We start from the raw sequence: 26,662 nt of genomic DNA, 5'->3' as shown, positions 1-26,662 counted from the left end.
TTTGCCGGAGATAGTGAGTGTGTGGGAACTTGGTTTTAATGTGGTATGCATTAAACTAGATATGTCATCAGCATTACAGTAATTGGGAAACAGCAACACCATAGATCCAGCTGTGGAATTATATATTATATATTATACAGTAGTGGCCAAAATTGTAAAAACCTTTTGGGAAAAGTGTATTTTTGAGGTTTGATGGCTAATAACACCATTTTTTTGGGGGGGGGAGTTTCAAGATAATCATATTCCGCTGCTGGAATGGCCTGGGAATAGCCCAGACTTTAACCCAATTGAAAATCCGACTAAAGAAACTTGTTAGTCAAAAGTGACCCAGCAATAAAACCCAGTTAATAGAAGCAATCCTTCAATCTTGGTTTCACATTATCACAGCTGCAGAACTAAAAGACCTGGTTCACTCCATGGGAAGACGTTATAAGGCTGTAATTCAGGCTAAAGGTTACCCAACTAAGAATTAACTGATATGTGATAATTTTTGTATATCTCATTTTTTTTCTACGGTGATCATTTTTGTATAGCTCATTTTTTTCCCCACCTGTTTCACTTTTCTTCTTTATACGGTAACTGTATTCTACTAGCAAATCCTTCATAAAAAGTTATTGCATTACATTCTTGATTCAATTATTTTTCCATTGGTATATAATTTTATGGTACTACGCCACCCAAAAAAATGGTGTTATGAGTTAGTTTTAGAAAATACACTTTTCCCAAAAGGTTTCAACAATTTTGGCCACTACTGTATTTGTGTTTACAGCTTGTGTTTCTGTCCCTGAGATGGGACCTCAGGATGATAAGAATCACCCTCCCTGAGACAGGCCTGTTTTGATCCGAGATGGCTGGCATTTTTAATGAGAGCTATTGCCTTTGGATAATTAGTCTCATCCTCAAATGGAATCTCTTCGATGGAATAGTGGAATCAATTTCTTGTCAGGTAATCGTGCCAATTATTGGGGGGAGTCTCCCAAAGGTCATCACGGTGGCTAATCAAGGAAGCAAAAGCAAATACATTTGATCACTCATGGATACAATGAAGTCTTGAGCTAATTGAGCTCCGCCATTACTAAGGAACGGAGTTCCAGAGGGATTCAAGACCATTGGAAAGTTGGGCGCTATCTAACAAAATGAAATTCAACAGTGAAAAAAGTAAGGTTCTACATTTAGGCCAAAAAAACAAAATGCACCAGTACCGTATATGTGGTACCTTGCTCAATAGTAGTACCTGTGAGAGGGATCTTGGAGTCCTAGTGGATAACCATTTAGATATGAGCCAGCAGTGTGCAGCAGCTGTTAAAAAAGCCAACACAGTTCTGGGCTGCATAAACAGAGGGATAGAATCAAGATCACGTGAAGTGTTAGTGCCACTTTATAATGCCTTGGTAAGGCCACACTTGGAATATTGCATCCAGTTTTGGTCGCCACGATGTAAAAAAGATGTTGAGACTCTAGAAAGAGTGCAGAGAAGAGCAACAAAGATGATTAGGGGACTGGAGGATAAAACATATGAAGAACGGTTGCAGGAACTGGGTATGTCTAGTTTAACAAAAAGAAGGACTAGGGGAGACATGATAGCTGTGTTCCAATATCTCAGGGGCTGCCACAAAGAAGAGGGAGTCGGGCTGTTCACCAAAGCACCTGAGGGTAGAACAAGAAGCAATGGGTGGAAACTGGTCAAAGAAAGAAGCAACTTAGAACTAAGGAGAAATTTCCTGACAGTTAGAACAATTAATAAGTGAAACGACTTGCCTGCGGAAGTTGTGAATGCTCCAACACTGGAAATTTTTAAGAAAATGTTGGATAACCATCTGACTGAGATGGTGTAGGGTTTCCTGCCTGGGCAGGGGGTTGGACTAGAAGGCCTCCAAGGTCCCTTCCAACTCTGATGTTATGTTATGTTATGTTATGTTAAATGGGAGTAGGTTCAAGTCTATGTTGTTAGTGTTGGAGATGGAAGTTCATTGGTTGCGATCTGGGATCGAATTGAGAATGATGGGTCCATAGTGAGGGGATTGCTGCAGAAAAGATCAATTCTCTGAATCTCTCCCCACCCCCACCCCCAAATCTTTGTTAACTCTTCAATCCAGAAAAATCCAGAAAAATCAACCACCAACTTCCCATTTCTTTTCCTGGATCGAGCAGAATCTGATCCATCCCAAGCACAGATGATTCCTGATCAGTTATGGTTCCCTGGACCAGATTCTTCCTATAGAGCCTTTCTAAATCCAGGGGTTTTTTTTGTTGTTGTTGTTATTTTGTTTTGTCTTGTATGACTATAACTTGTTGCTGGCAATCCTTATGATTTATATTGATATATTGATCATCAATTGTGTTGTAAATGTTGTACCTTGATGAACGTATCTTTTCTTTTATGTACACTGAGAGCATATGCGCCAAGACAAATTCCTTGTGTGTCCAATCACACTTGGCCAATAAAAATTCTAAAATTCTAAAATTCTTAAAGGATAGAGGGAAGAGATCAGGTCTCAGTCAAAATCTACTAGCTCCAGGAGCCAGTTACTGGCTCAGCAATTTTTTTCTTGAAAAGCCTTCTTCTAATCTTTTTTGAATAGAATAGAATAGAATAGAATTTTTATTGGCCAAGTGTGATTGGGCACACAAGGAATTTATTTTGGTGCATATGCTCTCAGTGTACATAAAAGAAAAAGAAAAAAAATACATCAAAGGTACATTTACAACACAAATGATGATCATAGGTTGCAATTTAGCCCTTAGAGATAGCAACAAAAAGTTATAGTCATACAGTCATAAGTGGAAAGAGATTGGTGATGAAAACAATGGGAAGATTAATAGTAGTGCAGATTTAGTAAATAGTTTGACAGTGTTGAGGGAATTTTTTGTTTAGCAGAGTGATGGCCTTCGGGGAAAAACTGTTCTTTTTTCAACCTATTTGAGACCAAGTACAGTTAGTCCTCAACTTATGGCTGCAATTGGAGCAATAATTTCTGTTGTTAAACAAGGTGGTTGTTAAGTCAGTTGTGCCTGATTTTACTACTTTCTTTGACACCCTTGTTAAACAAATCACAGTAGTTATTGAGTGAATCCCATGGCCATTCAGTGAATCCAGCTTTCCCCCCTTTGACTTTGCTTGGCAGAAGCTAGCTAGGAAGATTGTCAATGGCAACCACACGACCTTTGGGATGGCTGATTAACATGTGTCTGAATTTTGATCATGTGACCATGGGGATGGCTTGATAGTTATAACTGCAGGGACCACTTGTAGTCATCCGTTTTAGGACTGTTGTAACCTCAAGTGGTCACTAAACAAATGGTTATATGTCAAGGACTAACTGTATTGTGAAAGTCTCACTAATTGCTAGAGTTGCGTAGTGACCATGACAATTGGGGTGAAGAAAGAAAGAAAGAAGGAAGGATGGAAGGACGGAAGGAAGGAAAGAAAGAAGAAAGAAGAAAGAAGAAAGAAGAAAGAGGATTGGAGGGAGGGAGGGAGGGAGGGAGGAGGGAAGGAAGGAAGGAAGGAAGGAAGGAAGGAAGGAAGGAAGGAAGGAAGGAAGGAAGGAAGGAAGGAAGGAAGGAAGGAGATTGGAGAGTAAAACATATGAAGAATGGCTGCAGGATTTCGGCTTGGCTAGTCTAAAGAAAAGAAGAATTAGAGGTGACATGATAGCAGTATTCCAGTATTTGAAGGGCTGCCACAAAGAAGAGGGGGTTAATTTATTTTCCAAAGCACCAGAGGGCAGAACAAGAATCAATGGTTGGAAATTAATCAAAGAGTGAAGCAACCTGGAATTAAGGAGAAACTTCCTAACAGTGAGGACAATTAACCAGTGGAACAGCTTGCCTTCAGAAATCGTGGTCGTTCCACCACTGGAGTTTTTTTTTAAAAAAAGACTAGACAGCCACTTATCTGAAATATTTATTTATTTATTTATTTATTTATTTGATCATATTTATATACCGCCCTATCTCCCGAAGGACTCAGGGCGGTTTACAGGCACTTAAAAACACATAAATACAATATAAAAGCAATTAAAAAACTTATTCTAAAAGCCCAATAATTAAAAATATAGAAATAAAACCCAATTTAAAACCCATAAATTTAAAATCTAACTCAGTCCTGCGCAATTAAATAAGTATGTTTTAAGCCCGCGGCGGAAGGTCCGAAGGTCCGGAAGCTGACAAAGTCCGGGGGGTAGTTCGTTCCAGAGGGTGGGAGCCCCCACAGAGAAGGCCCTTCCCCTGGGCGTCGCCAGACGACATTGCCTCGCTGACGGTACCCTGAGGAGTCCCTCTCTATGAGAGCGCACGGGTCGGTGAGAGGTATTCGGTAGCAGTAGGCGGTCCCGTAAATAACCCGGCCCTATGCCATGGAGCGCTTTAAAGGTGGTCACCAAAACCTTGGAGCGCACCCGGAAGGCCACAGGTAGCCAGTGCAGTCTGCGCAGGATGGGTGTTATCACGGGGAGCCACGGGGGGCTCCATCTATCACCCGCGCAGCCGCATTCTGGACTAACTGTAGCCTCCGGATGCCCTTCAAGGGGAGCCCCATGTAGAGAGCATTGCAGTAATCCAGGCGAGACGTCACGAGTGCGTGAGTGACCGTGCATAGGGCATCTCGGTCCAGAAAGGGGCGCAACTGGCGTACCAGGTGAACCTGGTAGAACGCTCTCCTGGAGACGGCCGTCAAATGATCTTCTAGAGACAGCCGTTCATCCAGGAGGATGCCTAAGTTGCGGACCCTCTCCATCGGGGCCAATGACTCGCCACCGATGGTCAGCCGCGGATTTAGTTGACTGTACCGGGATGCCGGCATCCACAGCCACTCTGTCTTGGAGGGATTGAGCTTGAGCCTGTTTCTCCCCATCCAGACCCGTACGGCCTCCAGACACCGGGACAGCACTTCGATAGCTTCGTTGGGGTGGTCCGGTGTGGAAAAGTACAGATGGGTGTCATCCGCATACAGCTGGTACTTCACACCGAAACCACTGATAGTATAGGTTCTCCTGCTTGAGCAGGAGGCTGGACTAGAAGACATCCAAGGTCCTTCCAGATCTATTCTATTTCCTTCCCTTCCCTTCCCTTCCCTTCCCCCCTCCCCTCCCCTCCCCTCCCCTCCCCTTCTATTCTATTCTATTCTACCCTTCCTACTCTACTCTACTCTACTCTACTCTACTCTACTCTACTCTACTCTACTCTACTCTACTCTACTCTACTCTATTCTATCCTATTGAGGAAGGAAGGAAGGAAGGAAGGAAGGAAGGAAGGAAGGAAGGAAGGAAGGAAGGAAGGAAATTAATTAATTAATTAATTAATTAATTAATTAATTAAATAAATAAATAAATAGCTTGTGATGAGCCTAAATAATTTCCACAAAACCAGGTGAAGAACCAAAGTCAACTTAATGTAAGTGTATGAAATACAGTTGTTGCAAACTAAAAATTTTCTCAGGCTGCATAAAATTAAGGGGAAAAAAATCCTGCATCAACCAAACTCTACTTTTAACCTTACCACTCCACACTTACTTATCACAGTTAGCCAGGAAAAGACTTCACTGGTAAATCCCGATTATAACAGAGGGAGCTGGGCTGACCTGGAAAAGAAAATGGGCATGTTAAAAAGAAACACGACTGAAAATAGCCAAGGGTATTTAGATATCAATCTGGATAGCATAGTTGTTGGTTTTTTCTCTAGGTCCTGGCAAATTTCTCTCTGAAATAAAAGCACCTGCCAAATGGTTCTATTTTAGTCACTGTGATATGTGCAACCTTTTTTTTTTAATCCAGTAGAAATTACACAGGCACCAAAATGCAGATGGGGTGCTTTTAACATTGCTTCTTAAGTTTTGTGTGACCCACTGAAATGGACAAGACTGTATTTGCTTGAGAAACCAAAACAGTAAACTTTCATCTTGGTCACCACGATGTAAAAAAGATGTTGAGACTCTAGAAAGAGTGCAGAGAAGAGCAACAAAGATGATTTGGGGACTGGAGGCTAAAACATATGAAGAACGGTTGCAGGAACTGGGTATGTCTAAGGTAAAGGTAAAGGTTCCCCTTGCACATACGTGCTAGTCGTTGCCGACTCTAGGGGGTGGTGCTCATCTCCGTTTCAAAGCCGAAGAGCCAGCACTGTCCAAAGACGTCTCCGTGGTCATGTGGCTGGCATGACTCAATGCCAAAGGTGCACGAAACTCTGTTACCTTCCCACCAAAGGTGCTCCCTATTTTTTCTACTTGCATTTTTAGGTGCTTTCGAAACTGCTAGGTTGGCAGAAGCTGGGACAAGTAATGGGAGCTCAACCCGTTACACGGCAGCACTAGGGATTCGAACCGCCAAGCTGCCGACCTTTCGATCAACAAGATCAATGTCCTAGCCCCTGAGCCACCGTGTCCCTTTTGGGTATGTCTAGTCTGATGAAAAGAAGGACTAGGGGTGACATGATGGCAGTTTTCCAATATCTCAGGGGTTGCCACAAAGAAGAAGGTAGAACAAGAAGTAATTAATGGAAACTAATCAAGGAGAGATGCAACTTAAAACTAAGGAGAAATTTCCTGACAATGAGAACAATTAATCAGTGGAACAACTTGCCCCCAGAAATTGTAAATGCTCCAACAATGGAAGTTTTTAAGAAGAGATTGGATATCCATTTTTCTGAAGTGGTGTAAGGTTTCCTGCCTAAGCAAGGGGTTGGACTATAAGACCTCCAAAGTCCTTCCAACTCTTTTATTCTATTCTATTCTATCTCAAAAGAGATGTTCCATATTTCTTGGATTAAAATACGAATCAGATTTTTTCTCCCTAACTTTGCATTAATTTCTACAATGCAATTTTTAGAACCTTTAATCGCTCAAAATTGAAATCCATAGCTGGCGAGGGAAAGTATACAAAAATACATTAGTTATGCATTGATTTCTCTTCTTTTAATCAATTTATGTACCAGTCAGAGAATGGCAATTACTAATTGGGGTAAAATTACAGTAAATGAATAAATAGAAATGCATGTACATTCAAACGCCTATTGTTGTGCAGAGTTCTTTTAAAGATTCAAAGATTTGTGGTAAATGGAGTGGGATGGATTAATGACTTTTTTCAGAATGTAAAACAGTCTGAAAACAAGCATTTATTTCTCTCAAAAAAATAATAATAAGTGGGACAACTTTTGAACTACTGTTTTATTTATTTTTCGTATCTGATCAAAAATGTATCACCTACAAATTGTTGAAATTAATATTGGGGGAACAAAGGGAAGAACAACAATTCTGCAGAAACCTTTCTTTTGAAATGTTTGAGAATATTGTTACATCACAACATATCCATTCATTTCATGTCTAACTATATCACATAATATAAACCACCAAAAAATAAAATTAATAGCCAGGCATTAATACAGTCAAAATGAAACTACCAGGTACCAGCTTTTGGGGAATTAATGGCTCCTATGATCATTTATAATAATTTTGATATTTATTTCAAAAGGTCTATTTAAATTCAAAAGTGAATTTTGAGCATCTCACCATAGGGAAGCTGAAACGGTCCTTAAGTGTGAAAAACTTAAATCACTTTTTTCAGTGATCACTAAGTGAACTGTTGTAAGTCGAGAGTTTCCTGTACATTGCACTGCAGTGAAATTAGCTTTAAAGCAATACGGTCACGTTTCGTTTTTGCTCGAAATAGTACCCAGGTATTTTAAGCTAAAAGGATTATAATGTAATGACAAAAAGAAGAAAGGTTGAGATGATGAGAGAGCATATTGGGAAGAGTGGAGGGAGCAGAAGCAGAAGAAAAAACAAAAACAAATAACCAGGAGTTCAATATGCTTAGCAGACATAAATGCAGAACAGAAAGAGTAGAACAGAAAAACATTTGGCAACTTGAAGATCCAAGCTTGCTGATTGGGGAATTCTGGGAGTTGCAGTCCACAAGTCTTAAAAGAGCCAAGTTTGCAGAGCCCTGCCATAGAACGAGAAAGATAAAGAGTTCAACAGTTTTCTTGGAGGTTTTCAAGAAGAGATTGGACAACCATTGGTCTGGGATGGTATAAGGAGTCCTGCCTTGAGCAGAGGGTTGGACTAGAAGGCCTCCAAGGTCCCTTCCAGCCCTAGGATTCTATGTTTCTAAGAAATTGCACATCCTGAAGTTGCCAAGTTTGAGAATTAGTGCAAAATCTAAATGGTGCAGAACAGTGAGAAAGACCTGCTCCAACGGGATGGCTAGAAACTCATCCCATTTTTACAGAATCAAGTGGCAAACCTCCCTAAATAATAATAAAAACAACAACAACAACATTATGTTGCACGAATCAAGAAGAGGGCCGTGAAAATATTTGCAGATCCCTCGCATCCTGGACATAAACTGTTTCAACTCCTACCCTCAAAACGACGCTATAGAGCACTGCACACCAGAACAACTAGACACAAGAACAGTTTTTTCCCGAAGGCCATCACTCTGCTAAACAAATAATTCCCTCAACACTGTCAGACTATTTACTGAATCTGCACTACTATTAATCTTCTCATAGTTCCCATCACCAATCTCTTTCCACTTAGGACTGTATGACTATAACTTGTTGCTGGCAATCCTTATGATTTATATTGATATATTGACCATCAATTGTGTTGTAAATGTTGTACCTTGATGAACGTATCTTTTCTTTTATGTACACTGAGAACATATGCACCAAGACAAATTCCTTGTGTGTCCAATCACACTTGGCCAATAAAATTCTATTCTATTCTATTCTATTATAGCACCTATTCAATCCAATAAAATCACCCTATTTCTAGCTGTAGCACTTTATTTTATTTTATTTAACAATTTAACATATGTACGCATATACTGACTTACATATGACTCACTCAGACTCACTCACACACACATATTTATTTATTTATTTATTTATTTATTTATTTATTTATTTATTGAATATGTATTAGATAATATATATATAAGTATAAGCATGAATTGAATACATAAAATGAATACAACTAAAGGGAACATTAGGACAGGGACGGTAGGCATTATTATTTATTATTTATTTTTATTTATTTACATTTATATCCCGCCCTTCTCCGAAGACTCAGGGCGGCTTACAGTGTGTAAGGCAATAGTCTCATTCTATTTGTATATTTTTACAAAGTAAACTTATTGCCCCCCCATAACAATCTGGGTCCTCATTTTACCTACCTTATAAAGGATGGAAGGCTGAGTCAACCTTGGGCCTGGTGGGACTTGAACCTGCAGTAATTGCAGGCTGCTGTGTTTTAATAACAGGCTTCTACAGCCTGAGCTACCGCGGCCCCATGCTGGTGCTCTTATGCACACCCTTTACAGACATTTATTTTTATTTTTTTATTTATTTATTTTTGTCACAACGGTATACACAAACATCGTCATAAATAAAAACAACACATCATGAAAGAAAAATATATATATATAAGGAAAAGTATGCAACAGCTATGTTAATTTGATATAATGAAGGGATCTTAGGAATGGGGTGAAGTCAACAATAGACAGTCTTAGGTTAAAGCTTTGGGGATTTTGGGAAGAGACCACAGAGTCAGGTAGTACATTCCAGGCATTAACAACTCTGTTGCTGAAGTGGTATTTTCTGCAATTGAGTTTGGTGCAATTTACCTTAAGTTTGTATCTATTGTGTGCTCGTGTATTGTTGTGGTAGAAGCTGAAGTAGTCATTGACAGGGAAGACATTGTGGCAGATGATTTTATAAACTATGCTCAGGTCATACCGAACATATACACATGCAACCCAGAAGTGAGTTTCACATAATTTTACCACCAGTTCGCCGTGCACAGAATGCGCACAGCCTTCTGCACATGCATTTTGCTTATTCATGCAGCTTAGAAAACGTGGCTAAATAGGATGGCATAGTGCCAGGGCGGGTGGCTAGGCCCACCTGTAGGTTGCCACTACCGGTTCGCCCGAACTGGTCCAAACTAGCTGAATGCCACCACTGATGCAACCTATAGTTCCCCAAGCTGAAAAAGTTGCCCATTTCTGTCATTAAACACATTTTTTTCATTGTTTTCTAACCCATCTAAAATTCAATTAAAAGTAAGACCCATATTTACTTACTCAAAAAAAAAAAAGAAGCAACTACATTTCCCAGTTTTTGAGGGAGGGAGATTAAAGTGGCAACTCCCTTTCAATCATGGATGGATAGATCCTTCTAATATTTGACTCACAGCTTTGTGGATTGATGAGGTGGACTGTGATCCCCAAAATCTATGCCAGACTTATCCAAGCTGTCTGTTGTCCAGAAGTGAGGCCATCCGTTTTCAGGGTTGAAGATGGTTGTGATGGGTGGGGAATTCTAAGAGTTGAAGTCAACACATCTGGATGCAATGCAGATTGGGGAAGGTTTTACGTTAGGACTTCCATAGAAACGTGGAATGGAACGGCTGGCAAGCTGCAGCCTACAAAGATGATTGAAGAGTGAAAGGCAGGACAGTCACACAAAATACCACCATTTTAAAGATCAAAGCAAAACTGAAAGAGAACTGATGGTTTCTTTGTGGGGGCAGATATGAGCGGACCTTGTCCAGCTCTAGTAAGACCACACCTGGAACACTGCATCCAGTTTTGGGTCACCACATTATAAAAACAGATGTTGAGACTTTGGAAAAAGTGCAGAAAAGAACAACAAAGATGATTAAAGGGCTGGAGACTAAAACATATGAAGAATGGTTGCAGGAATTGGGTTTAACTAGTCTAGTGAAGAGAAGGACTAGGGGAGACATGATAGCAGTGTTCCAATATCTCAGGGGCTGCCACAAAGAAGAGGGAGTCAAGCTGTTCTCCAAATCACATGAGGGTAGAACAAGAAACAATGGGTGGAAACTAATCAAGGAGAGAAGCAACCTAGAACTAAGGAAAAAATTCTTAACAGTGAGAACAATCAACCAGTGGAACGACCTGCCTTCAGAAGTTGTGGGTGCTCCATCACTGGATGTTTTTAAGAAGAGACTGGACGGCCATTTGTCTGAGATGCTATAAGGCAGTGATGGTTAAACTTTTTGATGCTGAGTGTCAAAAGCGCCGTGAATGTACACGTGCGTGCCTGTACCCCCAAAATGCAATGCAAGCCCCCTGTGTTTGTGGCTTTGCACCCCCCATGCATGTGCCTTGGTGCTCCCTATCCATATCCCCTGGCGACCCCGCACCCCGTTTTGGCTTCCAGGTTGGTGCAGGAAGCCATCCAGGCCCAAAATGGGCTTCAGGGGGTGCGCATGTGCAAACTCCCAAAATGCAATGTGAGTGTCCCCCCACATGCGCCCTGCCCCCTGTGCATGTGCGGCAGAGACCCTAAGACCAGCTGGCCGGCGGGAGGTGCATGTGCATATGAATGCACGGTGTAGCTGGGCTGGGGCGATGGCTGGCGAGCCAGGTGACATGGCTCCATGTGCCACTTCAGGCACGTATGCCATAGGTTCGCCATCATAGCTATAAGGTCTCCTGCTTGAGCAGGGGGGGTTGGACTAGAAGACCTCCAAGATCCCTTTGTCAAGGTTCCAGAAATACCTCTTCTGCGTAAAAGAAACTCGGAGGCATTTCTTTTCCAGAGTTCTTTACTAGCATGAGGAGACTGGCACACGATGAGTGCAATTCCAAAACTGAAGTTCCGGATTCTTTTCCCAGTTATACAAACCCCAAGAGTCCCACCCCCCTGACCCCTTTGATGGTCACATGGTCCCACGTTCTTCCAGTTCATTCGAATATCTTCTTGCCACTCTTCCTGCAGATGTGAACACCATCCGACCTTGACCACTTGAAGAATGTTACCATACCCCTCAACCCCCCTCCTCCCCTCAGGGGAAAAATGTGGCAGCGTCTGGAACCCTAAAGTCTAATATGGTTTCCAGGCCTGACACCCTTCTAACTCTGATATTCTATGTTCTAGTAGTTGGATCAAGCTATGTTTCTTGGGAGGGAGGGTGTTTTACAGATGGTGGAAGCCATCACCGCAGAGACTAATGGGGGAAACTGGGGTTATCATGAAGAATTAGGTAAATACCTCTCCTTTAACGCTGTGGTGGCGCAGTAGTTAGAATGCGATTTTGCAGGCTAATTCTGCCAACTGCCAGCGGTTCGATCCTAAAGGTTGACTCAGCCTTCCATTCTTCCAAGTTGGGTAAAATGAGGACCCAGATTGTTGGGGGCAATATGCTGACTCTGTAAACCGCTTAGAGAGGGCTGTAAAGCCCTGTGAAGCAGTATGTAAGTCTAAGTGCTATTGCCCTTCCTTCCTTCCTTCCTTCCTTCCTTCCTTCCTTCCTTCCTTCCTTCCTTCCTCCCTCCCTCCCTCCCTCCCTCCCTCCCTCCCTCCCTCCCTCCCTTCCTGTACAGTGGTTACAATGCAGTATTGCATGCTAATTCTGCCTGCTGCCAGCTGCCAACGGTTTGATCCTGACTGGCTCACAAGGTTGACTCAGCCTTCCATCCTTCTGAGATGGGTAGAATGAGGACCCAGATTGTTGGGGGCAATAGGCTGACTCTGTAAACCGCTTAGAGAGGGCTGTAAAGCACCGTGGAGCGGCATATAAATCTGCTATTTCTTTCTTTCTATCTATCTATCTATCTATCTATCTATCTATCTATCTATCTATCTATCTATCTATCTATCTATCATCTGCCATGGTGGTGCAGTGGTTAGAGTGCAGTACTGCAGCCTACTTCTGCTGACTGTCGGATGCCTGCAATTTGGCATTTCAAATCTCACCAGGCTCCAGGTTGACTCAGCCTTTCATCCTTCCGAGATAAGTCAAATGAGGAGCCAAATTGTTGGGGCTAAGAGGCTGACTTTGTAAACCATTTAGAGAGGGCTGCAGAGCACTGTGAAGCGGTATATAAGTCTAAGTGCCATTGGTATTAATTGAAGGAGCTTCTTTGCACCACCAAGATCACCTCCTCTTCACTCTGAACTGCAGCAAGCTTTTGTCTGCCCGTTGCACGCTGCATTAATTTAAGCCACAAACGCTTGGCCTGCAATATGCTTGTATATACTTAACAGCTCAAAATGAACCTCGCCAGCTGTAGCACACGAAACAGCACGTTCTGCTCCATGGAGCATTTCAATCCATGTGCATGAAGCTTTTACATGGCTATGCACAAAGGTCAAGATGCATCCAAGCCCCATTCAGAGATTTATTTCTTTGCTGGCTTTATTTGGTTATTACTGTTTTTAATCCACCCAAGAACAAGGTCCTCCAGGCAGGTCACTCACCATCCAAGAGCAGGGAAGAATTGCTTTAAAAAAAAAAAAAAAAAGACGAAACCATTCCAGAATCCGTTTCAAAAACAATTGAGGGATGAAGACTTACCAGGATCAGAAAAATAGAAATGGGACTTTGGTGTGAACTATAGAATTCTAGTGTTGGGTAGCTTAATGCTTGGAACTCCCTACTTTTGTGTTTAAACCAGAGAAAGGCCTGATTTAAATCCTAAACACGGTTTAAATCCTAAACCCCCTTTTTCTCCTTCTTGGTGAAGGAATGAATGAACTTCCAGAGTATATGAATCCCGACAAATTTGAGACAGTTTCTTGTTTCTTTTCCGTTCGGAATATCTTGGCGACTTTCAGCATCGTAACTGTAAGATGGATAGCATTTGCTTTGTTCGTTTGTCTTTTGATTGATTGATTGATTGATTGATTTAGATTGATAGAAACTAGAAATCATCACTAAATTATATGGCAACCTGTCAAAAATGTAGGACTAGGCAGCTAATATTAAAAAAGGATAAAAATATATTTTAAAAAAACCATAAAATACATAGCAGCTAGGAAAATGATAAAAATAATAATTGGCATTCAACATAACCAGGGACAGGCTCAGGGGTGGTATTCACTTATTTTCTCTACTGCAAATGTGAACGCTCCCCTAACCCTAACCCTAACCCTAACCCCAACCCTAACTCCAACCCCAACCCCAACCCCAACCCCAACCCCAACCCCAACCCCAACCCCAACCCCAACCCCAACCCCAACCCCAACCCCAACCCTAACCCTAACCCTAACCCAAACCCAAACCGAAACCCAAACCCTAACCCTGTTTCCCCCCTCCCCACAGAGTGTATCATCAATCCTCCTTAGAAGGCATCCTTAGGGTCCCTCAGCCAAACAATGTCAGCTGGCGGCTCCCAGGGGAAGAGCATTCTCGGTGGGGGCACCTGCCCTGTGGAATGAACGACCTGTAGGGTCAACGCATACTCCCTGACCTCCGGAGCTCAAGACTTTCTTATTTCATTGAGCAGGGCTGGCCTAATGGGAATTTTAATGGGGTTTTATAGGGTTTTATAGGGTCTTTTATAATTTTTATCTTATTATTTTTAACTTTTAGCCGAATCGAATTAGATTTTTATTGATATATTGTTTTTAACTGTTGTGTTACTGTTTTATTCTGGCTGTACACCACCCTGAGTCTTCGGAGAAGGGCGGAATAATAATAATAATAATAATAATAATAATAATAATAATAATAATAATAATAATAATAATAATAATAATAATAATAAAATTCGCCAAAGAAGCAATTTCGCTGGTTGTAGAGGTCACTCCCCTTGCTGCTGTAGGTAACCCTGGGATACAGCCTTGAGAGAGATAAGCGTGGAATGTGCATCTGTCTTTGGCTGCTGTGCAGTTTCGCCAGTTTCCGATCCCCCCTGACCTATGGCAACTCGAGAGCAGGCCAGGAATGCCTTGCGAGTTGACAGTGGGCTTACATCTCCAGCACTGCCTTCCTCAAAACAGCTCACCAACCTGAACGTACAGGTAAAGCTTTCCAGGTTAGTAGGAAACAATACAATGCCTGCTTCCCTCCTTCCTTCCCTCCCTCTGTTGTGTTGCCATTCTTGAGGGATAGAAAGGAATCAGGAACATTTGCTGCTCTTTGCTAATGGCTTAGGTAAGCCACGCGGCATCGAGTGCAGTCCCTCACGAGGGCTATTCGTGAAGCCATTACCTGCTTTGCTTGAGGAAACAGCGGCTGGGGTTGATCTCGCACGTGCTTTTAAAGAATAGACCATTACGAAGTATTGCTTAAGCTTGCCTGGGTTTCGGTGGGCGGATGAAGGAGAATATACAAAGTGGGTATTCATTCACTGAATACTAATACAGGTAGTTCTTGACTTACAGTTCGTGTAGTGACTGTTTGACGCTACAACAGCACTGAGAGAAGTGAGTTTACGACCATTTTTCGCACTTAGGACCGTTGCAACATCTCTACGGTCAAAGTTCAGACACTTGTCAACTGGCTCATATTTATGACGGTTGTAGTGTCCCGGGATCATGGGATCCCTTCTTGCGACCTTCTGACAAGCAAAAAGTCAACGGGGAAGCCGGATTCACTTTACAACCGTGTTACTTACTGGTAACACACTTAACGTCTGCGACAAGAAAGGTCGTAAAATGGGGCAAAACTCCCTTAAGAAATGTCTCACTTAAGAAAACAAATTTTGGGCTCAATTGTGGTTGTAAGTCAAGGAGTACCTACGTTAGTGAACCATCAAAAAGTCCCTTCCCTTCTCAAAATTCTCTTTCTCTTCTCTTCATTCTTTTTCTTTTCATTTTTCTTCACTTTTTTCTCATCTCCATTCTTTTTTCCTTCCTTCCTTCCTTCCTCCCTCCCTCCCTCCCTCCCTCCCTCCCCCCTTTCCTTCCTTCCTACCTTCCCTTCCTATCTTCCCTTCCTCTCTCTCTCCCTTTCCTTCCTTCCTTCCTTCCTTCCTATCGTCCCTTCCTATCTTCCTCCTCCTCCTCCTCCCTCCCTCCCTTCCTTCCTTCCTGTTTTCCTTCCTATCTTCCTCCTTCCTTCCTCTCTCCCTTCTGTCTTCCTTCTTCTATCCCTTCCTTCCTTCCTTCCTTCCTTCCTTCCTATCGTCCCTTCCTATCTTCCTCCTCCCTCCCTCCCTCCCTTCCTTCCATCCTTCTTTCCTTCCTTCCTTCCTTCCTTCCTTCCTTCCTTCCATCCTTCTTTCCTTCCTTCCTTCCTTCCTTCCTTCCTTCCTGTCTTCCCTTCCTATCTTCCCTTCCTTCCTTCCTCTCTCCCCTTCTGTCTTCCTTCTTCTATCCCCTTCCTTCCTTCCTTCCTTCCTTCCTTCCTTCCTTCCTTCCTATCGTCCCTTCCTATCTTCCCTCCCTCCCTCCCTTCCTTCCATCCTTCTTCCTTCCTTCCCTTCTCAAAATTCTCTTTCTCTTCTCTTCATTCTTTTCTTTTCATTTTTCTTCACTTTTTCTCATCTCCATTCTTTTTCCTTCCTTCCTTCCTTCCTTCCTCCTCCCTCCCTCCCTCCTCCTCCCCCTTTCCTTCCTTCCTACCTTCCTTCCTATCTTCCTTCCTCTCTCTCTCCTTCCTTCCTTCCTTCCTTCCTTCCTATCGTCCCTTCCTATCTTCCTCCTCCTCCCTCCCTCCCTCCCTCCCTTCCTTCCTTCCTGTTTTCCTTCCTATCTTCCCTCCTTCCTTCCTCTCCCTTCTGTCTTCCTTCTTCTATCCCTTCCTTCCTTCCTTCCTTCCTTCCTATCGTCCCTTCCTATCTTCCTCCTCCTCCCTCCCTCCCTTCCTTCCATCCTTCTTTCCTTCCTTCCTTCCTTCCTTCCTTCCTTCCTTCCATCCTTCTTTCCTTCCTTCCTTCCTTCCTTCCTTCCTGTCTTCCCTTCCTATCTTCCCTTCCTTCCTTCCTCTCTCCCCTTCTGTCTTCCTTCTTCTATCCCCTTCCTTCCTTCCTTCCTACCTTCCTTCCTTCCTTCCTTCCTATCGTCCCTTCCTATCTTCCTCCTCCTCCTCCCTCCCTTCCTTCCATCCTTCTTTCCTTCCTTCCTTCCTTCCTGTCTTCCCTTCCTATCTTCCCTTCCTTCCTTCCTCTCTCCCCTTCTGTCTTCCTTCTTCTATCCCCTTCCTTCCTTCCTTCCTTCCTTCCTTCCTTCCTTCCTTCCTTCCTTCCTTCCTTCCTTCCTTCCTTCCTTCCTTCCTTCCTTCCTTCCTTCCCCTGATCCAGCAAGAGGACAAACATTTAGTACTATAACAATAAACTCTGGGGTTATTTCACCTTCTTTGCTTGCTTTCACTCTTTTCTTTTCTTCTTTAGATTACAATCAATTTCTTTTTTTCTTTTCCCCCCCTTTTCTGTCCCCCTCCTCTACTAAAGTTGTATTAGGGATTCACTTAAGCAGAAATGAACTGTAATATGCAAATAGTTCTAATTGGACTGCTAATAGAGCGTGTCTCTGTTTGTTTTTTTGCAAGGAGTTTTATGTCTATGTAATCAGTGCAGACAGACGTTAAGTAAATGAAGAGGCAACTAACAATGTCAAAAAAGAGACCGGGCGGTTTCAGCTGACACTACCCTAATCTTCCAGGACCCATTAAATGGCAGTTTCAACGCATTACCTACCATAACAGCCTTGAATATCACTGGTTTTATTTGCAGTATCAAACATTCCATTTCATGGCCCATTAACAATGGGAGCCTGAGCCTTTGACGCAGCTAAACATTTTACTAACTACCTGGACTAAGTAACCAATTAACTTTTGGAGACAATACGGCCAATTAAGTGCAAAAAGGTAAGCTTGTCAACCCCCACTAAAATTGAATTTCCTCTTTTCTTCCTCTCCCTCTCCTCCACCCACCGCTGCCCCCCCACCCTGTTTCTCTCTTTGATGGCCCTTCGTGCTGGATTCTTAACGGCAGTTTGGGTTCCTATTGAAAGGGTGGATTCGATAAAGTTCACAGGGTCTTCAGGATGGATCCTGACCCATCGCTCTTTCCACTGAGATCTTCGGTGTCAGTGAGTGAGCCAAATAGAAATGTGGGCTAAGCTGGCATTTGACTGCAAAGGAGAGTGGACTAGATAGACATCTAGCTGAAGTGTTCATCAAGATTAGGAAGCTGGAGGCTAAAATATATGAAGAACCGTTGCAGGGATTAGGTTTATCTAGTCTAGTGAAAAGAAGGACTAGGGACAATGGTGGGTTGTCCCTGTTTCGGACTGGTTCTATAGAACCGATAGTAAAACCGGCAGGAGGCTCCACCCACTGACCCAAACGTCATCAAAACCCTTCTGCGCATGCGCAGAAGAGCTTGTGCGGGCACAATGCGAACCGGTAGTAAAGGTAAGTAGAACCCACCCCTGACTAGGGGTGACATGATAGCAGCGTTCCAATATGTGAGGGGCTCCTACAAAGAAGAGGGTGCCAATTATTCTTCAAACCAGTCAAAGGCAAGACAAGAAACAATGGATGGAAACTAACCACGGAGAGAAGCAACCTGTCAGGCCTGGAAGGCATCTTTTTCGTTACATTTACTACTGTGGGAAACTGGGAGGGGGAATTGTATGGAGCCAGGGTGATATATATAGTCATAATAACATTCCTTTCTCAGAGAGTCAAGGACATCTTGCCCTGCACCTGGAAGGCTGGAACTGGGAGGCATCTCCAGTTGGCACAGTGGATTGATTGGACCATGTGATGGACATGTGGATATTGGGAGTTGAACTTTCCTTTGGGTGGGGAAAGCCTGGAGGCTTTCAGATTTGGGGTTTCCCAGATGTGCCAATATGACATCTCTAATAAAATGGAACTTTGAGGAAACTCACGCCTCAGAGTTTTCTTCCATTGGGGGTTTTCCTTGGAACCTTGGCACATCCTAAAACTAAGGAGAAAATTCCTAAGAGTGAGAGAAATCAAGCAATGGAATAGCAATGGAATAGCTGGCCGTCAGAAAGTGTGGGTGTTCCATCACTGGAGGCTTTTAAAAAGAGACTGGACAACCATTTGTCTGAAATTATATAGGGTCTCCTTCTTGAGCAGGCAGTTGGATTAGAAGACCTCCATGGTCCCTTCCAACTCTATTGTTCTATGTATCAGAACTTCTATGAATGGGAAATGTGGGTGAAGTGATATGGGCTAAGTCAACATTTGGTTGCAATGGATGATGGTCTGGACAACTGGCTGAAGTTCTCCTGTGCTATTCCAGGATATTGGGGGGAAAAAATACTACAATACTGAATTAGTTGCAAGTAAAATTAGTAGATGTACATGAGTGATGGGATTCAAAAATTTTTACTACTGGTTCTGTGGGTGTGGCTTGGGGGGCATAGCAGGGGAAGGATACTGTAAAATCTCCATTCCCTCCCCACTCCAGGGGAAGGTTACTACAAAATCCCCATTTCCTCCCGATCAGCTGGGACTCAGGAGGTAGAGAATAGATGAGGGTGGGGCCAGTCAGAGGTGGTATTTACCGGTTTTACCAACTACTCAAAATTTCCACTCTGGTTCTCATGAGCAAGAAATCCATAGTGAGTCGCAGAGAATAATTAAAAATAAAAAACCCATCAGAGAGCATTTCACTAAGGCAGCCTTTGGCGGCGCCATCTTGGAAGGCAAGAACTGGTCAGAACCCTAACCAAACAACAAGTACAAGCTTGACGGACATTACCTTACTGACGACCCCCACCCTGTCAAAGATCTTGGAGTTTTCATATCCAATGATCTAAGTGCCAAAGCCCACTGCAACTACATAGCAAAAAAGGCTCTAAGAGTTGTAAACCTAATTTTATGCAGCTTCTTTTCCAAAAACTCTACATTACTAACCAGAGCATACAAAACATTTGCCAGACCTATTCTTGAATACAGCTCATCCGTCTGGAACCCATACCACATCTCTGATATTAATACCATTGAACGTGTCCAGAAATATTTTACTAGAAGAGTTCTTCGCTCCTCCGTAAAAAACAAAATACCTTATGCCACCAGACTTGAAATCCTGGGGTTAGAAAACTTAGAACTCCGCTGACTCCGACATGACCTGTGTTTAACACACAGAATCATCTATTATAATATCCTTCCTGTAAAAGACTACTTCAGCTTCAATCACAATAATACAAGAGCAAACAATAGATTCAAACTTAATGTGAACCGCTTCAAACTTGATTGCAGAAAATATGACTTCTGTAACAGAGTTGTTAACACTTGGAACTCATTACCTGACTCTATAGTCTCTACTCAAAATCCCAAAATCTTCAACCAAAAACTATCTACCTTTGACCTCACCCCATTCCTAAGAGGGGCGTGCATAAGAGCACAAAAGTGCCTACCGTTCCTGTCCTATTGTTCCTTTTCATTATATCAAATTAACATAGTTATTTCATTCTTTTCCATATATATATATATATATATATATATATATATATATATATATATATATATATATATATATATATATATATATATATGTATATGATATGTTGTTGTTTTATATCGATGTTTGTATACTGTTGTGACAAATGAAATAAAAAAAAAAGAATACCACCTCTGATGTACATATATAACAAGGCTATAGTTTAATTTTATCACCGCCCTCAGGAGCACAAAAGTTTACAGGAAAAAAATAACTTCGAAGATTGAGACCGGATGTAAGTCTGGTTTGATCAATTATCTTAAATACATGGTAATCTAAAATGTAAATGATTATAAACCCCATGGGATCTAGGGGTGATCTTATGAGACAAGTACAATGTTTCCTGATGTACTAGAGGAAATGTTTTTTAGCAATGGAGCCAATTTGATCAGTATCTGATTTTGCTAAAAGCAATGTGGATTTGTGTTGCGTTTTTTTTAGGGCAGAAAAGTTTGTTTATATTTCATTGCACAAACGTTTGATACCCACTGTGTCAGTCTAGATTTGTACATTATGTTAAGTAATGGTTTGCTACTTCTAGGGTCTGTCAAATGTAACGTGGCCAGATTTCAGCGATGGCAAAGTGGGAGACCATTGACCGGGGTGGGGGGGCAGGGGCGGGGGGGGGCTGTGCATGCGCGCTGAGTCTTGCCACCTGCCTGAAGGAGGAGGACCGGCTGCTGCTTCTCCACTCTTCCAGGCAGGCTCGGCTCTCCTAGGCTCGGCTCTCCACTCTTCTCTTCCTCTCGGGTGAAGTCAAGCAGCGTCTCTCCTCCCTCTCGCACCCCCTTCTCCGCCACTCCCCCTTCTCCGTCTCCTCCTCTTGCGTTGCCGCCTCCCATTTTCAGAATGGGAGTGAAACAAAAAAAATGGGACTTTTTGGAATTGCTGCGGGACACGGGACAAATTATTAAAAAGCGGGATTGTCCCGCCAAAAGCGGGACGTCTGGTCACTATAGTCAAATGGGCCTCACCTGACATGTTCACAAGACACATTATGAGAAAATCACTCATAATCATAATAACTGGTTTGTTAAGTCCATCAAAACCAAGGCAATAAAGTTTTGCTTTGTTTCTTAACTGGGGTGCTTTCAAGGTACATAGATTTGATAGTCCAGAATTCCCCAGTCATCATGGCTATTGCTGAGAATTTGAATTCCACATACTTTCAGGAGCCAGGTTGATACTTATATGTGAGCCCATAATAAATCCGCCCAACTTAAGAGGACTTATTACTAGGTAAATATCTTCAGGACTGAAAACAAAATAACTATTTCTTTCATTAGATGGATCAAAATTTAACGATTTAACAGAATAAGAAGGAAATATAATATTTCCCCATTGATTTTTTTTTCTCCATATGGGTTGATATGGAAGAAAGGAACATAAGCTGGTATGCAGCCAGTTCAGATATATATTTATTTATTTATTTATTTATTTATTTATTTATTTATTTATTTATTTATTTATTTATTTATTTATTTATTTATTTATTTATTTATTTATTTATTTATTTATCTATCTATCTATCTATCTATCTATTTATTTATTTTTTAAATTTCTAGACCACCCTTCTCCCGAAGGACTCAGGGTGGTTTACAGCCATATAAAAAACAGTATACAAACATTAAAATAATTTAAAACGAAATATTTAAATTTAGGCTATTCCTTAAAACCTGTTAAAAATTCCCAGTTAAAACTATCAGGCCCGTCCTGCGCGATGAAACAACCATGTTTTCAGCTCGCGTCGGAAAGTCCGGAGATCGGGGAGTTGGCGAATACTAGGTGGTCATTCGTTCCAGAGGGTTGGAGCCCCCACAGAGAAGGCCCTTCCCCCTGGGGGTCGCCAGCCGACATTGTCTATCTGACGGTACCCCATGGAGGCCCACCCTGTGGGAGCGCACTGGTCTCTGGGAGGCTGTCGGTCGCAGTAGGTGGTCCCGTAAATAACCAGGTCCCATGCCATGGAGCGCTTTAAAGGTGGTAACCAATACCTTGAATTGCAGATATAATGGGCAGGGAATCAAAATCAGAATTTTGCCTCTCCTGTTTAAAATATGGAAGATAATAATATTACTTGCCTCAATAATATTACTTGCCTCAAACAGAGAACTGTCTTAGAGCCAGTATAGCACATATGTTACAGTGACACTGAGTTCTCTCAAAGCCCACTAGAAGATTTGGGGACAATAATTCTACCTTAGCTCAAAACAGTATCCAGGATTGTTGTGGTGGTATTAAATAGAGGAAATGTTGAAATCCTCAGAAAATACCACATATTGCATATGACTGTACCTTTTGATTGTTGTTTTATATGTTGTTAGATGCCTAGAGTCATTACAGCAAGTTGGGTAGCTACCGTATATACTCGAATATAAGCCGATCCAAGTATAAGCCGAGGTCCCCAATTTTACCCCAAAAAACTGGGGTAAACTGGGGACTCGAGTATAAGCCGAGGGAGGGAAATGAGGCAGCTACCGGTCAGGGAAAGCCTCCCTCCCTCAGCCGAGAAGGCTGGCGGCTCCCCCGCCCCGCCCTCTCACTGCACCGGCAGGGCTTCCCCGCGCTAATGCAAAAGCCCGCCAAGTTTGCACCATCCGGTATAATGTGAAAAAAAGAAGAAGAAAAAAAAACTCGAGTATAAGCCGTATATACTCGAGTATAAGCCGAGGGGACGTTTTTCAGCACAAAAAACGTGCTGAAAAACTCGGCTTATACTCGAGTATATACGGTATATAAAATGAATGAATGAATGAATGAATGAATGAATGGGGAACAGCATCAAGCTGTGTTTAGAATGTCATGCTAGAAACTTCAAATTCTGGATTGCAAGTTCCAGATAAAGCTTGGATGAAGACATTGGGTCAATCATAATCTTTCATTCTAGCATACTTCATGTGAAATAATTAGAACTACAGAAAAAACAATGGCTACCAACCTGCCTTCCATTGAGGACCAGTATACTGCGCGAGTCAAAAAGTGGGCTGTGAAAATATTTACAGACCCCTCACATCCTGGACATAAACTGTTTCAACTCCTACCCTCAAAACGACGCTATAGAGCACTGCACACCAGAACAACTAGACACAAGAACAGTTTCTTCCCGAACGCCATCACTCTGCTAAACAAATAATTCCCTCAACACTGCCAAACTATTTACTAAATTTGCACTACTATTAATCTTCTCATCATTCCCATCACCCATCTCCTTCCACTTATGACTGTATGACTGTAACTTGTTGCTTGTATCCTTATGATTTATATTGATATTGATTGTTTCCTGATTGCTTATTTGTACCCTATGACTATCATTGAGTGTTGTACCTTATGATTCTTGACGAAGGTATCTTTTCTTTTATGTATACCGAGAGTGTAAGCACCAAGACAAATTCCTTGTGTGTCCAATCACATTTGGCCAATAAAAAAATTCTGTTCTATTCTATTCTAAATAGGAATGTGGATAAGCAGTAAAGTTATACCATCTCCATCCATCCATTGTTTTCATGTCACTATTAGATCACCTCATTACCATTATTAAGTTTAGTCGCTCTGTTATGCAACTTGTCATTTTATTAAGTCCCTTCCATGGATGAAGGGATCAGGTTTTGATCTGACTTGGAGTTGGAAACCTATTGGCCTTGAGATGACATCAGCCACAATTCACAGCTTCACCACCATTGGCCATGAGCCCGGATTACCTCTTTCTACTTTAGACTGAAATGAAAAGAAATGGTGATAGTGCTCATTTCTGATAAGGAATGCTAAACACAGTCAAGTTGGGAATGAATAATGCTGTCAGTTTTATAATTTTCTCCCATTTCTAAAGACATTTATGAACTGAGTTCTTAACATAAATGAACTGAACACAATTTCCACCTGTCTGCACTTCTCATATTGCCTTGGTGGATAAAACCTCTTGATATCAAACACCATTTTGGTAGCTGTTAAATGTAAACTAAGGGATGCAGTGGCTCAGGGGCTAGGATGTTGAGCTTGTCGATCGAAAGGTCGGCAGCTTGACGGTTTGAATCCCTTGTGATGCCATGTAATGGGGTGAGCTCCCGCTCCTTGTCCCAGCTTCTGCCAACCTAGCAGTTTCGAAAGCACGTAAAAAATGCAAGTAGAAAAAATAGGGACCACCTATGGTGGGAAGGTTACAGCGTTCCTTGTGCCCTTGGCGCTGAGTCATGCCGGCCACATGACCACGGAGATGTTTTCGGACAGCGCTGGCTCTTCGGCTTTGAAACGGAGATGAGCACCGCCCCCTAGAGTCGGCAACGACTAGCACGTATGTGCAAGGGGAACTTTTACATTTACTAAATGTAAACTGTGTAGAAACCCATTTTGCAGTTTCTCAACAGATCTCTTCCTAGTAAAAGAGGATTCACTTTTTCTACTCTATGTTCAAAATGTTTGAGGGTTTATTTTGAGTTCCTTTGGGTAGTATTTATGAGCTAGCATTATTCTTCAGGGTGGCAGAGACTATAGTGTTAATTACATTGTTTTCTGTTCCATCGCTGTGAAGCTTTCCTGGCTGTGTACTTTTCCCAGTCAGGAAAAAAGAAAATTATGAAAAGTATCCCGTGAAAGAAGACATGTTTCTTGGAACTGAATGGAAGCATGGGATGCTGAGGAGATGGAGACCCTACTGGAGAGTGGAATCTAGAGTGGAAAACAAGGCAGTTATACTTCAGGTGGCTCAGCCCTACATAAATGGAGAATATAGAGCAGGGGTCTCCAACCTTGGGAACTTTAAGCCTGGTGGACTTCAACTCCCAGAATTCTGGGAGTTGAAGTCCACCAGGCTTAAAGTTCCCAAGGTTGGAGACCCCTGATACAGAGTTGGAAGTGACCTTGAAGGTCTTCCAGGCCAATCCCCTACAGCAGACCCTATACCATTCTGGACAAATGGCTGTTCAAACTCTTCTTCAAAATCTCCATTGTTGGAGCGCCTACAACTTCTGGAGGCAACCTATTCCATTAGTTAATTGTTCTCACTGTCAGGAGTTTGTCCTTAGTTCCAGGTTGGATCTCTCCTTGATTAGCTTCCATCAGTTGCTTCTTGTCCTGCCCTGAGGTGCTTTGGAAAGCAGGTGACTTCCTTCTTCTCTGTAATAGCCACTCGAATATTGGAACATTGCTATCATATCATATCACGAGGAATTATTGAGTCTGTCATTTGCACCTCTATAACTGTCTGATTCGGTTCTACAATCCAACAAGAAAGACACAGACTTCAGAGGATAATTAGAACTGCAGAAATGAATGAATGAATGAATGAGGAACAGCATAAAGCTGTGTTTAGAATGTCATGCTAGAAACTTCAAATTCTGGATTGCAAGTTCCAGATAAAGCTTGGATGAAGACATTGGGTCAATCATAATCTTTCATTCTAGCATACTTCATGTGAAATAATTAGAACTACAGAAAAAACAATGGCTATCTTCCATTGAGGACCTGTATACTGCAAATCAAGAAGAGGGCCGTGAAAATATTTACAGATCCCTCACATCCTGGACATAAACTGTTTCAACTCCTACCCTCAAAACGACACTATAGAGCACTGCACACCAGAACAACTAGACACAAGAACAGTTTTTTCCCAAAGGCCATCACTCTGCTAAACAAATAATTCCATCAACACTGTCAAACTATTTACTAAGTCTGCACTACTATTAATCTTCTCATCGTTCCCATCACCAATCTCTTTCCACTTATGACTGTATGACTGTAACTTTGTTGCTGGCAATCCTTATGATTTATATTGATATATTGACCATCATTTGTGTTGTAAATGTTGTACCTTGATGAAGGTATCTTTTCTTTTATGTACACTGAGAGCATATGCACCAAGACCAATTCCTTGTGTGTCCAATCACACTTGGCCAATAAAAAATTCTATTCTATTCTATTCTATCACCTCTAGACCAGTGGTGAAATTCATTTTTTTTTTTACTACCGGTTCTGTTGGCGTGGCTTGGTAGGCATGGTGGGCATGGCAGGGGAAGGATACTGCAAAATCTCCATTCCCACACTACTCCTGGGGGAAGGATATTGCAAAATCTCCATTCCTACTCCACTCTGGGACCAGCCAGAGGTGGTATTTGCTGGTTCTCCGAACTACTCAAAATTTCTACTACCGGTTCTCCAGAACCTGTCAAAACCTGCTGGATTTCACCTCTGCTCTAGACCTTCTCTTTGTTAGGTAGACATTATTCAGTTCCCACAACTGTTCATCATATTTTTTATCCTCCAGGCTCCTGATCATCTATATTGCTCTTCTCTGCGCTCTTTCTTAATCTTTTTTTTTTTTTGTATCATGGTAACCAGAACAGGAAGTATTATTCTAAGTGTGGTATGGCCTGTAGAATTTGCAAGAGTTCACATCATTTCACCAACCTTCCTCTCCTTTCTTAAACACAAATTTTTAGTTTGGTCCATTAGATCAGGCTCAGTGGAACATTGTGCAGAGTAATTTTTCTATA

The 26,662-nt window shown here is 42.0% G+C and overlaps 2 long non-coding RNA genes across 2 annotated transcripts in view; one reads left to right on the top strand and one right to left on the bottom strand.

The window, feature by feature from the left end:
* Positions 1 to 26,662, bottom strand: part of LOC131184839 (uncharacterized) — a 162,523-nt gene that overhangs the window by 21,020 nt on the left and 114,841 nt on the right. Inside the window, exon 4 of the long non-coding RNA XR_009152041.1 lies at positions 5,514 to 5,581. This is a non-coding gene — a long non-coding RNA (uncharacterized LOC131184839). The remainder of the gene's footprint in view (positions 1 to 5,513; positions 5,582 to 26,662) is intronic.
* LOC131184838 (uncharacterized) overlaps positions 1 to 26,662 on the top strand; it is a 54,944-nt gene that overhangs the window by 12,220 nt on the left and 16,062 nt on the right. The gene's annotated exons all lie outside the window — the stretch shown is intronic.

The sequence above is a fragment of the Ahaetulla prasina genome, chromosome 13 (genome assembly GCF_028640845.1).
Source record: "Ahaetulla prasina isolate Xishuangbanna chromosome 13, ASM2864084v1, whole genome shotgun sequence".
In the NCBI taxonomy this organism is placed as follows: domain Eukaryota; kingdom Metazoa; phylum Chordata; class Lepidosauria; order Squamata; family Colubridae; genus Ahaetulla; species Ahaetulla prasina.
The sequence above is the reverse complement of the archived record's forward strand: the minus strand, read 5'-3'. Positions and strand labels throughout refer to the sequence as shown.